Genomic DNA, 15,867 nt, shown 5'->3' on the forward strand with positions numbered 1-15,867 from the left:
GTTCAATCCATCAGGTTCCCAAGCAACCCACACTTGTTCTTTGGGTCAGCTCACTGTTTTTGAATTGGAGAAAAGGAAGGAAGCTTTGACTCACCCTCTTCACTTACTTCCCTGCAGCGCTGGCTAGTCTGACTTAAGTAAGTGCCGCTTCATGTTTGAGTCTGTTCTGGTTTCATTGATTTTCTTTGTTTCAGTTAAATTCCCTCCGCTGCTCACTTTTCTTCACGAGTTTGTTAATTTTCCAGTGTCTGCACATAAACCACGTTACTGTAATACTCTATAGATCACCCATAATACTCTATAGATTTCCACTTGTGCATTGCCAGAAGAATGAGAGACTTCGTGTGTATCTCCAACTGTGATGACAAGCAAGAATGTGTGACCTAATTCAGATTCAGACTTTTCTCTTGCTAGCTTATTTCTGGGAAAAACAGAAGCCCCACTGATGTGGCGTGCACACATACCAAATCTAAGTTTCATTGTCGGAAGTCGGAAGGTTGTTCTGTAAATCCTTGCAGTGGCTGTTCATTCATATTTGCCAAGTCTGTCGTGGGCAGAAACCTACACATGTTTGGCACTGAAGTGGTGTTCTTGGAGGAAGTAGCACTTAGCTCTTGGAAGTAGCACCAGGGCACAGGAACTTTATAACCCAGTTACACCACATCTGATTCCTTCATTTTATTGACTGAAAAACCTGAATTAATGGGTTCTCAGATGGAAGTGATGGAGCAAATGTCTCAAATTCTGTTATTACATAACAGAGGTAAATGCTTTATATGTCATTTAATATTTTTTTTCTTTGGACTTAACTCACAAAACTCATATACTTTCTATCCGAGGAAATTCCCATTGGCATAAAGCATAAATATATATACACTTTTTGTGCAAAATCAAAGTCCGTGTATGTGGCATTGTTGTTAAATCTCTTGGCTCCTGGAGTTTCTCCAGGTGCATCACTGCCCCTGAAGTCTTTGCAGGGTGGAAAGAACACAGTGGTAATGCGGTGAGAAAGGAAGCAGCAGTGAATGTTTTCTCTTAGATCTGCCTCTCCTGTCTTGTGGCATGGACTCTCCACAGAATATGCCAGCTTATAACATTGCCCGTCTCTCAAAGGTTTGTTGCAGGTACCCTTTGGATCCTCTGGACGCTGCTTTGGAGAAATTTTTCTCCACCTTGTTTGTAGTCAAGACTTGCCTTTATCATCTTCCTAAATGTGTGTATGTGTGTGTTTTGTGGCCAAAAGGCAAGTTTAGGACTTCTTAGTTTGCTTGTCTTGTTGTATCTGATACTTTTCTCTGCGTTTCCCTGTTTTTGTTGTATTGTCCGTGTTTTGCTTTGGAAGCGGAGAGTGTTCATCCCTGCTGCTCCTTTCCTTACCAGAAGCCTCAGCTTGCACTTGCATTTTCTTGGCACATGAGCGCACCTTCCTACCTGCTGTGTTCCCGCGTAGGACACTGGCCTTGGCCTTGTACCCGAGCGCCTCCTGTGCGTCCCCTGCACAAGAGGTCATCCGTGTTCTGGAGGTTCCTAGAAGACATGAAAGGATCAGTGGGAGATGTGCAACTTCACTAACTGTTTTAACTTTTTTCCTTGACCTTATTTATCTATTTATGTCTTTCTCGAGGCAGGGCCTTGCTATCCAGTTCAGGGTAGCTTTGAACTTACTGTGGAGCCCAGGCTGGCAGTAAACTCCCAGTGATCCTCCTGCCTCAGCTTTCTGAGTGCTGGAATTACAGGAATGCACCACCATGTCTGGCTCCTTGGCCACTCTTTTTATCTGATATAATTTTCCCTGGTAATTGTGAGTCACTTTCCCCTTTACAATCGTTAGCCTATTATTTTTCGTAAACTTTTTAAGATTTGGTTCATTTCATTCTCTTCTGATTCTGCCCTTCCCTACCCACCCACTTTCCTTCCCACCCTCCCTTCTCTGTCTCTGTCTCTTATTAAGAAAAATTCTTGGTCAGTTTTCTGTTGAAATCATGTTTCACTGTTTCTCTTGTTTGTACCTTACTCTGTTATTTGACTTTGTATCTATTTGCCCAGTTACCAAAAGGTTTCTCATTTATTTTGAGACCGAAAACCCTGATTTTATCTGGGATTTGTATTTCTTCTAAGATCCCATTAACTTTATTGCAAAGTCATATTAACAGGGAGGCTGCATTTTTTACTGAAGCGTTGCGTTTTGTCATTTTCACCTTCTGTTCCTAAGGTTGTTCCCCACCCGTCCTCCCCAGTGGTTCTGTGTCTTTGCTGTGACTCTGGAGACTTCCCCCAACCTCTCTCTTTCTCTAGGCCTCCTACTAAACAGAAGGTTTTAGAATCCTACTGTTGTTTTATTCTTCCTTGGGAAAATATCAACTTCCTAGAGCAGAGCTGTGAGGAGTCACTGGAAGAGGCCTCATCCTCTGTCCTACAGCTCCTGGACCAAAAGGGAGGCACCTAATCTGACCACTCACGCCTGCACAGGATGGGACAGCATCAGTGCCCAGCAGGCCACAGACCCAGCTATACCTGAGTAATTGTGGTCTGGGAGCTTTATCATGGAGGACAGGGATCCAGGATAGTGTGTGAAGTGGGTGACACAGTCATAATCCTACAGCACAAAGCTCCCGACCTGGCTTCCTGAGGCAGGAGAGCACCCGTCCTGACTCCAGCACCCTGACATGAAAGGTGCCGGGCTTCGGGTCCGGGTCCTCAGAGGTCTCCATGCTCTGCGGCCCTGACTGAAGTGGCTGCTTGACCACCTGGAGTGCTTCCTGCTGCTCTCTGTGGCTTCCTACATCTCATGCTTTTTGATTGTCAGTTTGTTCCTGGGAAAACAGAGTCACTTTTGCTTCCTGATGCAGGGAGAAAGGAAAGGGGCATGAGAAGCGTGCAGGTGAATTTATCACCTCTTCTCACATTTTCCTAAAGCGGCTCTTTGACTTGACCTTTTACTGGCTTGTTGGCTCTGTCTGCATCTTTCTCCCTCTCCCTCTTTCTCCTTTCCTCCCCTTCCCTTCAGTTGCTAGAAAGCCATGGGTAGATTATTTAGGATTTGTGTTTTCAACACTAATGTTTCCTCCAGTATGGAGGTTAATTGAAAGTTGGCAGTAATTGCTTTGTGTGAACATGAAATACTAAATATGATTTGGTGATCTTTATACCTAACATATCTACTTCACAAATAGTTTTATCTCAAGGATATATAAAAATAATGAGGCATCCCAATCAAAGATAATTGGACTAAACTTTTGTTTCAGCATGACCTTGAAGGAATCAGGCAGGGTTGCTTGAGTGAACATAACGTGTATCTTCCTGATTGGTGCCGATTCCCATAAATGCAAAGCTGGCCTTGATTAGTAGCACTAATGGCCGGAAACCACCAGCAGTCCCAGAGCCTTGCAGCTCATTCACAGGGATAACCCACGGGAGGCTTTCTTACCATGTGCACTTTATTTGTGAACCCTGTCACCCTTTTAAAGAAGCATTACAAATAATTCTATGACATGCTGTGGTCTGGAAGCACTGAAGTTTATTAGGAGCAATCAAACCAAGAATGCCTTTTGTCTCCTGTGAGTTTTGTTGATTCTTGCACTGGTAGATACCATTTCATTTAAGAGAGCAGGCTTATGCTGTTAAACAAACAACTAAACAAAAAGATCACGGTGAATGTAGAACCCTAATATAAGTCTCTAACATCTCTCAAAGGCAGCTCCTTTAATGAAAAAGCAGGGTGTGCTCTTTCCTTTAATGTGGTAACCTGGGGTGGGCTCCCAGAGTTACTGGGGCAGACCAGCAAGCATCTGGATGAACTATTCTAGAATTTGTTCTTCTTCCCTGAGTTTAGGCTCAAGGCTGTCTGTTAAGTGACCATTTCAGGTGTGATAATCTTGCTTTGTGGAGCCTCGATGAAGATTTTATATGTACTAAACTATTCCCCAATCCTCTACAGTTTGTCTGTACTTTGGTGGGGACAGCATGGTAACTGCTTCCTTAGGAAACATGGAAAATGGAATTTAAGATCTCAAATGCAAACTCTAAAATGAAGTTTGTTGCAGTTATTTTCAAAAAGTAACTTCCCAATGTCTTTAAATTTTGATATGCTAGGAAACTATAAACTATCTTGAAATATATATATATATATATTTAGATTGTCATACCACAGCAATTCAAAAACCGTAAAAAAATTGTTTTTAAGACAAGGTCTTTCTATGTAGTCCAGGCTTGTCTTGAACTCAGTGTACCCCAGGCTAGCCCTGAATTCATAGTGGTCCTCTTACCCCAGCCTCCTGAGTACTGGGGTTACATGTGTATACCACCATGCCCTGCCTCAAAACACATTATTGCTAACTCTGATTTTTTTAAAAATATAAGAGGTTGCCTTATATTGAAAACAAGCATGTTAATAATAATTGCTAATATTAATGTCTATTATTATAACATATAAAGGAAGATAAACTGAGATTGTAAATAAAAGTAAATGACTCCTTCTGTTTTGATATGTAGGGGGAAATTTTTTAAAGTGCATTGTTTACTTTGTTATACAAACTTTGGATTTAACTTTAAAAATACACTTGATATGTGTTAATCTTTTATTAAATTTTTACACACATACTTTAGTGAAACTCGTTTCTATTTTCTTTAAACCTTACCCAGTATTTTATGTTTCATGTTTCTTTAAATGCCCTTTTACTTTCTTTCAATATCCTAAATTAAAAATACAACATCAGCGCCTTCCTTTTCTTTGGTACCAGGATTGAACTCACTACCGCATACTTGCCAGGCTGGTACTTGTGCCGCTGAGCTAACTCTGGCCCTTTTTTGTCTTTTTTTTTTTTTTTTGAGACAGGATCTTGCTTGAGGGTTGACCTTGAACTCATTTTGTAGCCCATGCAGGTCTTGAACTCGCAGCAATCCTCCTACCTCAGCCTCCAAGTGCTGGGTACAGGCCTGTACCACCATGCCTGGCTTTGATTGTGTTTTGTGGGGGAACCTAGTTCACTTCTGATAGAGTGAACTGAGTCAGTCATACACCTGTCTCCTGTGCAGAAATGAAGGTCTGAGTTGAGCTGCCAGTGAAAGAGGTTCATAGATGAACACTGCTTCAAGATTAATAAGCAAAATAAGCCATGCTTCCCTGTTTCCAGCCAAAAGCTCAACACGCTAATTTTATAAGCTATGTACATAGCCTTGCAATTCTAATAGTCTGTTCAAAAGAGTAAGGACATAATATAATTAGACGAATGAATCTGACAGGAAACCAGGTTGCTTCTCAAACATCTTCTTCTCTCCTTAATGGGAACCATGGATTTCCTGCCTAAATGACCTACTTAATTTGTACACATTCACGCCAATTCAGAGGAGTCGGCTTTCTTGATGCTTGCACGACAGGTCTCTTAAACACAACAAATAATCACACTTTATAGAATTTTAGTGTAGATGCCTACTTTTAATTAGTGTACTGGAAAAATCACACATTTCTATCTGAACAAAGAACAGAAGTGATAGCCTAGTCAGTAATTACTTGTAGTATAAGGAGCCCACTGTGTGGTACAGAGAGCAAGAAGGCAACATGGTAAGGATTAAAATATCAACCCTGTCCTTCAAAGATGACACAGTCTATAGAGAGTACTTTCACTTGCTCAGTCAACAAATAAAGTAAGAGCACAAAGAGTAAAACAGTATGTGTCTTCAGTACAGAGAAGGAATGGTAAAAAGGAAAAGGGTAATTTGAGGGATGGGAAATCCTGCAAGACTTTCCAGAAGTAATGGTATGTAAGCTCTGTTTTTAAGAAAGACATAGAACATCTTTGATGTGGAAGGTGATGCTTTCCACTGCAAGTAACTGAAAACTCCCAGGTATCCACCTGACTTACTCTTTCTCTTCCTTCAAGTCTCTGCTCAGATGGTCACTGCTCAGCAAAGCTGCAAATAATCTATATGCATTATCCACATTTTATTCTCTGCTTCCTTATCATGCTTTATTTTCTTATGATTACGACTTCCTGGTGCATTATATATTTATTATTTTGTGTAGCATGTATCTTTTCTCTATGAGGCTGGGGAGATTGAATTCCATTTACTATTAAACCCAAGCAACAGGAGCAATGTCTAAATAATTCAATATTAGTTGAACATAATTTATGCTGCTATGATTTAATCAATAAATATATTTAATATCTTATAAAACAGAAAGCATGCAGTCAGGTAACTTCAGGGTGGCAGTGCTCAGTATTATTTGAACTTGAGCATTTTCTGTTTTCCACTTTGCAACCTGTCACCCTTTGACCTTGGATTTGCTACCTTAAGTTGTTGATCAAGCACCATGGACTGCATCCTTTATATCACTGTTGAAGGCATGAACAAGAATGAAGCTCTCTAGGGAGCCCTCCTCAAGGGTCTGTCCGTTTACTAGACAAGAATCATCATTCCCAGCAGTTCCAATAACAGATTTCTCCTTAGAGTTCACTGGTTAGAGCCATCATATCGCTAAACCCAGCTAGAGAGGGTGCTGGGAAAGCAGGCGGAAGTGAGAAGCAAAGCCACAGTGAGAACTCAGGTTAGTTAGGACAGCCCTAGGGCGTGGGCACCCGCTGCCCGTCAAAACCAGGAGTTTCAAGAAGTATTCTAAGGACCAAATTTTGAGAATAGCAATCACATGTAAAGTGAGTAAAACAAGTGATACTTTAGATAATTTGTTTTTTATTATGCCAGTATGAAAAATACATACAGTAGCACTGGCATGACTAATCATGGACCTTCTTGATTTGAAGCCAAGGAAGACCTATGGTATTTTTCCTATATTGTCTTCCATTTGCAATGCATTTGCACCTGTAGTATATAAATCTGACATTTAAAAAAGTTATTCTTGGAGAAAATCAGATTTCTTATACAATTAAGTGGTTTATGCGTGATTTCTGAAACATCCTAGATAACTTTTCTAACATAGCCTTGGTTTTAGACACCAACTTAAAGACACTGAAAACGGTTCAATAAGTGAAGTTTTCTTTTAGTCTTTCTGTCCACAAAAATAGTAGAAAATTATCACATTTCTGTGCACCATTTCACAGAATTCTCACTCTCTGGACAAATGTCACAAAAATATCTCAGACAAAGAATATGCCTTCTTTGCATATTCATATTCATAAGTAAAATATGTACTTGAAATTCAAGGTCACGATAAGCCAGAAGTGATGTTCAGTAACATTAATAATATGTATATGCTATAAAACAGACATAGGATTCCGCTGCTCAAAAATATGATCCCTAACAACCTGGATTTTATGTATGACCTAACTTTGGGGACCAGAGACAAGATACAAGGTTGCTGTTGATTAAAATCAGAATAAAAAGTACACTTCGTTTTTCTTCTTCCTTCTCGGCATCTCTCTCATTCCCTACTCCATCTCCTTTCTCACATATCCTTCAACCTGCATCATTTTTTAGAAAGAAAAAAGAAGAAAAGAAAAAGAAAAGGAGGAAAACTAATTTACTGCGTGGGTGTTCCTGAAATCACTAGTCTTCTGGGTGTTTTGAAGTGGCTCCCACCTGCTTTGCCTTGAGCAGTGTGTGTTATGTCACATCAGCCTGATAAGCAAACATTTTGTCCCCAAAGAAAGGAGTGGATGTTCCACCTACACAAGGTCTATTAACTTTTGTTTTCATATTAACTATTTTATTTTATTCAGTACTAGGGATTGAACCTAGAGCCTTTGTACTGAGCTACATCCCTTTATTGCTTTAATTTTTGAGGTAGGGTCTTGCCGAGTTGCCCCACTGGGCTCTACCTTATAACCTTTGTTCCTCAGCTTCCCAGAGTGCTGTAATTATAGACACGTGCCACCTCTCCCAATTTGATTTGCTTATTTTATTACAAATAGCCGGTCTTGGATAGGACTTTCACTCATGCTGCTATCTTACAAACCTCGTGGGCACGAACTCTGGAGCATAGTGATGATTATGCTGGAAACTGGTAAGAAGACGAGGAGGTGGGAGTGGTGAGGAGAGAAAAGATAGCTGAGTTCGCGTGCAGCTCTACTTGGTGACTCCTGTCTCCTAAACTCTGGAAAGCGAAGCTTTGCTGAAATCTCCTGCTGGAGAATGTCCGCCCATTCATAGGTTGGGCCTGCCGCTGCTTCACACATAGGAGCAGACCCGTAGGATCTGGGAGTTTGGGCTGTGCTCGCGACATGTGGTGCCACACGAGGAACGTGAAGGGACCCTGTGTCACAGAAGGCACCGGAAGGAGCCCTGCAGCCTCATCGGCTCTTGTGCTTTTCTGGCTTCTCTACTGCTTTGTTCATGGTTCACTTGGAGTAGATGGGAAAGGAACATGAAACAGGAAAGAACCCAAAACATCAAGTAATAGTATGCTGGAGTTCCAAAGCAGGAGTGGAAAGGATTTGCCGTCTCATCAGTGGATAAAAAGGAAGTTCCCTTTCCCCCTTCGTTTTGCCTTAAAAATCAACTATAAAAATCAGAAGACTGCCTTTGTACAGGCGCAAATAATGAAACAGAAAGCAGCTTCCTGCATGCACAGCTGGAGAATCGTGAGCGCGGAGGTGTCTTGGGAACTGCTCTCAGGGAGGAAAATGAAATGGCCACTGAGGCAGCAAAAGACGGCAGCCCTGGATTCATCCACACAGCAACGTTTTGTCTGAGTATTCAGAGGTGCTGACTACCGCCTCCCCCAACGATTGCCTTTCGGTTCCAGGAAGGCTTCACTTACCCGGAGGCATTTGCTGTTGCTTCTGCTTTTGGTTTCCAGCCTGTGAACGAGCAGTTGAGCTTGTGCCTCCTGAGATTTCTCCCCACACTCCTTTCCAGGGTGGCAGAACCCACACACAGCCCAGGAGTCTGAAAAACTTGGTGACAGCCTAAGTTCTGCACACCTGCTGCAGCCCAGGTCCTGTGCTGAAGGCTTTACTCGAATGGCTTACTTAACCTCACAGTCCCATTAGGGAATCTGCATCATTCTCACCGTATTTTACAGAGTGAGTTCCTGTTTTCCAGTTCACATGACTGAGGTCATACAGCCAGAGAATGGTGCTGGTGAATCAATCAGGATTCGAACTCAGACTCTCTAGCAAGTAGAGCGCTTACTCTTAGCATCTGCCCTCAACTTTGGCATCAGCCATGCTGCCATGAACCAGTGCTTTTCATCATTTGCTTCATAGACATTTTCCACGATATATGTAGAACTTGAGTCTGTCAAAATTTCTAATCGTGAAGAACGTATCGGAACAAAAATCGTTACTTCATCTCTTTCTTTGAGGTACTTAACAGACTGTGCTCATGAGAGTTTTTTGGTATTTTATCTTCCTAAATTGTTTTCCATTACAGGGCCCAAGATTTTACAGCTTTCTAGGCCAATTTGTGAAATGGAAGTTTGACAAGAAAACAAAATCTTTCCTACTTTGTCTTCTCATTTTAACAGTTGCTTACAGATCTGAGCTACTAGATATTTGCCCACTATGCTTGTTTGTAATATGTGAAAACAAGTTTTATCAGTAAAATTAGCTGCATTTGAAAGAAATGATTACTAAATGGATCCAATATCATCTGTAAACTATCTGCAGACTCCCAAAGAGGCATATTTTGTAGCTGCACAATTGCAAAAGAATATTTTTGGTGAGAAATGGTCCTGTATGTTCCACATTAGCTGCAGTGTCCTAACAAATGAATTATACCTATACAGTAAAATATTTTACCATAAATGCCTGAAAGCCACTTTGTCCTGGTTTATCAAGAGTGAGGTGCCAATCAAGTCTGCTTTTCTTTTTAAACTTCTGGTTTACACCTCCATTTATTTTCAACAGGGGCTGGATGTGGCATTAGCTACATCAGTTAGCCAAATAGTATCTTGGATGCCCATACGGTTCAGTGAAGGATTCCTGTAAGTGATCTTTCCTGTCCCAGTATCTTCTGTATTAGGGTATAAGCAAAACAGAGGCCTTTTCTTACCCTGTGTACCTGGAAAAAGAAGGGAAGCCAGGAAGATGGGTGGAACCCCTTGACAGATCTCCTAGCACATTCACTTAACAGAGGTTGCATGCTGAGTCCCAGTCACTGTGTTAAATCAAATGATTTCACTGACTCTAGCGGGGGTTTTACATAAATAGAAGGCATTAGGCAATAGGAAGTGGTTCATCGCTGCACATTGTGATGCTGGAAGAAGACCATAGCTCTTTGGGGAAGTGGCTGGTTCTTGCTCTGCTGTCCTGTGTAGAGAACATGCCTGCCCTGTTGGACCTGACCAGTGATGTTTGAGGAACAGCATTTGTGCTTGAAGAGTTTCAAGCAAAAAGGTATAAGGGAAGAAAAAGAAGGAAGAGGTTTAAGGAAGAAATTTATCATATAAAATTGATTTTCTTTGGATTTCCTTGCTCTTGTCACAGATCAGCTTCAAAACAGATGTTTCTCCCCAATCTTGACATCTTGCTGAACTGCTGATCTTCAGAGTAATCAGTTGGATATAACCTCCTGTGTTTTAATTGCCAAGAAGGGTTTTTCTGCCACAAACAAAAAAATCCGTAATTGGTCAGCAGTTCTGGAGGGACCTAAGCAAATGACAAGAAATTCATGTGCATCAAATGCCAAGGGAAAAAAATTTTACGGTGAGGCAGACAGAGTGGTGATCCTTGGGTGATCCACATGGATGGATCATTGAGGCACTTTGGTTCCCAAGACGACCGCTTGCTTGCTAACTCCTTCTACTTTACCTGCATAGTGTAGATCATCCTAACAAAATTTAAAGGTGAAACTAACATCCACACAGACTTCCACAGTAATCATTTATTATTTTTATAGTAAGAAAATCCATCAGAAAGGTATTCGGGAAGCTCTGAGACAGCAACTCACATTTGGGAAATACTTAACGATCATGGGGCTGGAGGTTTAGCTCAGCAGCATAAGCGCCTGCCTCGCAAGCAGGTAGTCATGAGTTCGATCCCCGGTACTGATAAAAAGGAAAAAGACAAAAAAAAAAAATACTTAACAATCATATTTGCATGCATGACCCATTTTAAAGATGCTCATGCTCTGAATTAAAGGTAAAATTGCTCAAAGAGGAAAAAAAGAAGGAACACTGATACATTGTTGATATGATGCCACCACATTGTTATATCAGTATCTCTACAAGTTTCTTTCCAGTTACAGACTGTGGACACACAATTAGCCATTTGTGAATGTTGTATGTTGCATATTTTTCCTAGTTTGTTTATGCATATCATGCTTTTACTTATATGCATAGCATGTATATGTAATTACATTTTAAATTAAAAATAAACAAGACACAGAAAGCCATAGTTTCCCCTCTGTAGAAACTCAATGGGGGAAGAGGAGCAGTGAGGCTGTCCTGGTGTCCTGCAACAGTGCTCACATGTCCTGTGATCCAAAACCAAATTCCAGATGCTTGTTTCATCAGTCTGAGTTCAGATAATCCTTCAGTAAGTAAAGTCATGCCAATTAAATTATTGTGAATAAAATTTCAGTCATAAAGATAGGTTGTTTATGATGAAAAAATATACAGGTAGGCTGGAGTCTGAACACACCGTCCTTATATGCAGAATAGCATTTGGAAGAAAAAAGAGAGCTGGGAGTTTTCTGGGTGAACTTGAAGTCAAGACAAAGAGTGGTATTACCTGATATTAGTGACAGGTGGTCAGATTTCTAGAGTAGGATGCATCCTTATATTCTGTAGGGATGATTTGCTAGGTAGACAGAATGCTTTCTTGAGTAGCCAAGGGACCCTGTTCTCTATACAAAGCTGAAGACGCTCTGTTCTTTAATACCCATGGGGTAATTCATTATTAAAGTCACTTTTATCCTATTAGCATATCTTTCCCGGGAAGGCTGCAATTCATTTGATTAGGCATCCCCTTCCACTGTTAAACTGTGCTCCGTTAAAAACTAACAATGCTGCACATCCATACAATATTTAAGGCATTGAATGAATGTAGGTAGTCATTGACAGGTAGTCATTTAATGTAGGATACTTCAATACAAGGACAATCTCATTCATTGATTAACATTTATTGCATTATATTCTTAATTTTTTCCCAGGTGGTATCTTTAAATTCAAGTTGCAGTTAGTTGAATGAGTCTTATGCACTTACCTTATGGATAGTCATGTTGACATAATTGTACCTGTAGTCTAGTTTACATAGAGACTTTTATTATAAAAAACAGAGAAGGTAGGAGTTTAATTATTTGATGATTTTCATAATGGGAAAATCACATCTTTTAAAAATAAACACATCAACACTAATGATGGCCTTACGTGACTTTTATGGATATTCACTTAATTACCTTGACTTTTTCCCACTTGGCATTAAAATAAGCCTTTATTTATTTTGGTGTAGATTCAATTTAAAATGAATCTAACTTTAAACCAAAAAAAAAAAAAAAAAAAAAAAGGAGGGTTAGTAGTAACCCATAATGCTAATGTGTCTGCCTAAGGAGTTGATCTTTTCTACGTGAGACATAAAGTACTAAATCTAGTCAGAAGAACATGAGCTTCGGAGACAGAGCTAAGTTCTGATTCTGGATCCAGGACTTCCTAGTGAAAATTTCATAAGCTACCAATATCTTGACTTTCCATTGTGACAGCTGAAACAAAAGCACCTAGAACAGCATAATGGATGTCCGTAAATGGAATACACAATTTCCTGCCTTAGGGCCTCATCTTCTCTATGACCTGTAGATCTCTTACCACACTTACCGTGCTACTAACCAAGCCTACCACCAGGATGCTTTCCAGGCAATATAATGAGCCTCCATGTGTCACTTGTCACCAAAGGACACTGCTGTCATTAGAATTCAACCCCAGGCTATTTAGGTCCTGTTGGTGGGAAAGAAAATATAAAATCCATTGTTCTCATGGTTCAGTCAGTGGTGAACCAGCCAGAAAGAGATCCCAGAAACACTAAGACACGGCATAACGGAACATGGCACAACCGATGATGTTTTAGCACATAGGAACAGTGATGACAGAGATGCATCCACAAATGCAACAGCCAGCTGGTCATAGGGACTTGTGTTTGCTTTGTGTTGGAATAACAAGATACCTGAAGCTGGAGACTTTAGAAAGAAAAGAGGCATATTTAGTTCACATTTCTTACTATGGTTCATATCTAGATGCCCCCCCCAAAAAAACACACCTTGTGTTCTCATAGGTGATTTTATTATAAGGGTGTGATACTTATCAGTGTAGATTAGTCCACTGAAGAGTTTACAACTAAATGTGATGCTAGGAGGTGAAGCCTGGTGGGAGGAGGTGGGTCCTTGGTGTGTAGCCTGGCAGGATCTATTTCCCTCCTCTTCCATTGATCTCTCTCTTTCTGCTTCCTGCTGCCATGCCATGCACTGTTTCTCCTCTGCCATGCTGCCTTGCCTTGGGACTGGTCAACTCTAGACTAACACCTCCATGAAGTGTGAGCCAAAACAAACCCCTCCTCCTTCAGTTTGTGGATGTTGGGTATGCTGTCTCAATGACAAAGAATGTAACTAAGACGGTTCTCAGTTCCAGGGAGCTTAACACGAGCATTTGCTTTGCTTCTGATGAAAGGTTCATGCTGGTTCAATTCAGAGTAGAGAAGTGGAAAAGAGAAGCAGATGCACATGGAAGAGCACATGGTGAGAGACCTCGGTGAGGTACCAGCTCACTTTATAAAAACTCACTCTTACAGTAGCCAAGCCAAAAGGAGCATTAATCCTTCTCAAAGCCCCATTGCCTTTTCCTTTTTTTTTTTTTTTTTACAGTGGGGATCAAACTCAAGACTTCGCGTTTGCCAAGTAGGCACGTACGCCAGCAAGCTAAACACCTGGCTCCTCCATTACTTTTTTAACACCATTACATTGGGGAACAAGGCTCACGTGAGTTTTGTTGGGAATAAGCCAGACACAAACCATAGCAGGACCACTTACACAGGGTAATGTTCTGGGGAACAAACTTGCATTTGAGTAAGGGAATATGAGCCCAAGCTGCAAGACAAGACTCTAATGTTACGACCAACAGTTGTAAGTGGGCACTGCTTCTCCATCTTGTAGATCTGAGTCTTCTAGAAGAAAGATGTATCTGGCCAAGTACTCCTTGCTGAGATGCTTGAGACCCCACTGTGCTTATTAAGTGCTGGCAACGGTAAGCATGGATCCTCCTGACTTGTCTGTGTTCCATGCCACTCTCTTGTGGCATACGGTGGTGTGTTTGAGCCCGAGGACCCATCTTGATCATTTTTTACAATGTATGACATTTCTTTTCGGGGAGGTTTTCTTAGTGATTGTTCCTACATTTTTTGTCCCCCAATTCTTTGCATTCCTAATAAATAGATTTTTAGGGGGGAACAGAATTATCTATGAAACAGTCTCTGGCATTTAATTTATCCACTCGTCCAGTTTTTAATCTGTTCAAAGGTATCTAGAACTTGCTATGTGTAAAAAAGTGACAAAGCTTCAGTTCTCCTTTTGACAGTGTGCCTTTCAGGCTGAAAGTACAAAGAATTTTTACTTTTTATACATTTTTGGTGGTTATTTACTTATTACTTACTCATACTTACCAACTTAGTGACAGTGATACTTTTCTCAAAAAAAGAAGAGCGCTGTGATGCAGCCTAGTGTGACGGCCCTGAAGTCATCCCAGCACTGCAGAAAAAAAGAAAAGAAAGGGGAAAAAGACACATTTGTTTTGGCTCATGGTTCTGGAAGAACAAAGTCTAGGACCTCATCTGGTGATGACTTTCTCGCTGGCAGAGTCCCTCGGCAGCACAGAGTGACACGGGAGCCAAGATTGTGTCTGTGTGTCTGTCTGATCTCTCTCCCTCTCTATAAAGCCACCAAATTTCCATCATACAGACTTCTCACTAAGGAACTGATCTAATCCTAATCACTTTCCAAAGGCACTGTCTTTAAATTTTGAGTTGGATCAAGCTTCCGCAGCTTTCATTCCATCTTTATGTGACCTGGGGGATTAAACGCCTTCGTGAGTGTGAGAACAGCAAATTATAGTCAAACTAGCAGATGGAGAACCTGTGCATTCGGAGGGAGCTCTTGGGAGATACACTTGATAGGAAGTGTGGAAGACAGGACCTGGCCGAGCAGACGCTGACCCACATTGCCATTGTAACTGAGGCATTGCAGGACTCTCGGGCTGGGATGGCCCCTCAGAATGTCCTAGAGCGAGGCAAGAAAGCTTGGTTTTCGAGTTTCATGGGTCAATCATTGGATTTAGACTGCCCCCCTTCTCAGGAGAAAGCCTGACCTTGAACAAGGCAGTCTCCCATATCCAAGGCCAGATGCCAGTGAACTTGGCACTGAGAACGGCCAGCTGTGGATAGTCCTAACAGTTGGGAGAAGGGTGCATGGTCGAGATGCTGCAGCATCCACTACAGCTGTTTGGCATCAGACTTTGCAGCCCTTGCTTATTTACCAGAGTTACCTTTCACTTGTATGAAGTTAAAGGGAGAAAAAAATTATTTTCTCAATACAGAAAAAATTCTATGAAGTTAAACTTTTAAAATTTACAAGATTTTAGCAGTTAGGAATGAAAGCAGTTTATTTAACCCAATCAAGAGTATTATTTCCAGTCTCACCTCTCACTGAAGACAATGCCCCTCTGTAGGCCAACAGAAGCATTTGTAGGTTTAGTGGCCCCCAGTGTCTTGCAGGGCCTTCTGGTCTACCTTGTTGGCACAAGCCACAGCATATTCTCATTCTGATACTATTTGCTTCCCACGGAATCTTATATGGCTGTGTTTGCAACAGTTCTGCGTTTCTTTCTTTCTTTCTTTCTTTTCTTCCTTCCTTTCTCTTTCTTTCTTCCTCTTCTCTTTCCTTTCCTCTCCCTTCCTCTCTTCTTTTCTTCTAATGATATTCCCTTTCTTTCTT

General features: G+C 41.1%; 1 protein-coding gene across 6 annotated transcripts in view; it reads left to right on the forward strand.

Annotated features, from left to right (window-relative positions):
- The window catches only part of Aig1 (androgen induced 1), a 218,847-nt gene that overhangs the window by 45,430 nt on the left and 157,550 nt on the right, over positions 1-15,867 (forward strand). The gene's annotated exons all lie outside the window — the stretch shown is intronic.

The sequence above is a fragment of the Cavia porcellus genome, unplaced genomic scaffold (assembly GCF_034190915.1).
Source record: "Cavia porcellus strain 051 isolate PalLab524CR breed Dunkin Hartley unplaced genomic scaffold, mCavPor4.1 scaffold_22, whole genome shotgun sequence".
Lineage (NCBI taxonomy): Eukaryota > Metazoa > Chordata > Mammalia > Rodentia > Caviidae > Cavia > Cavia porcellus.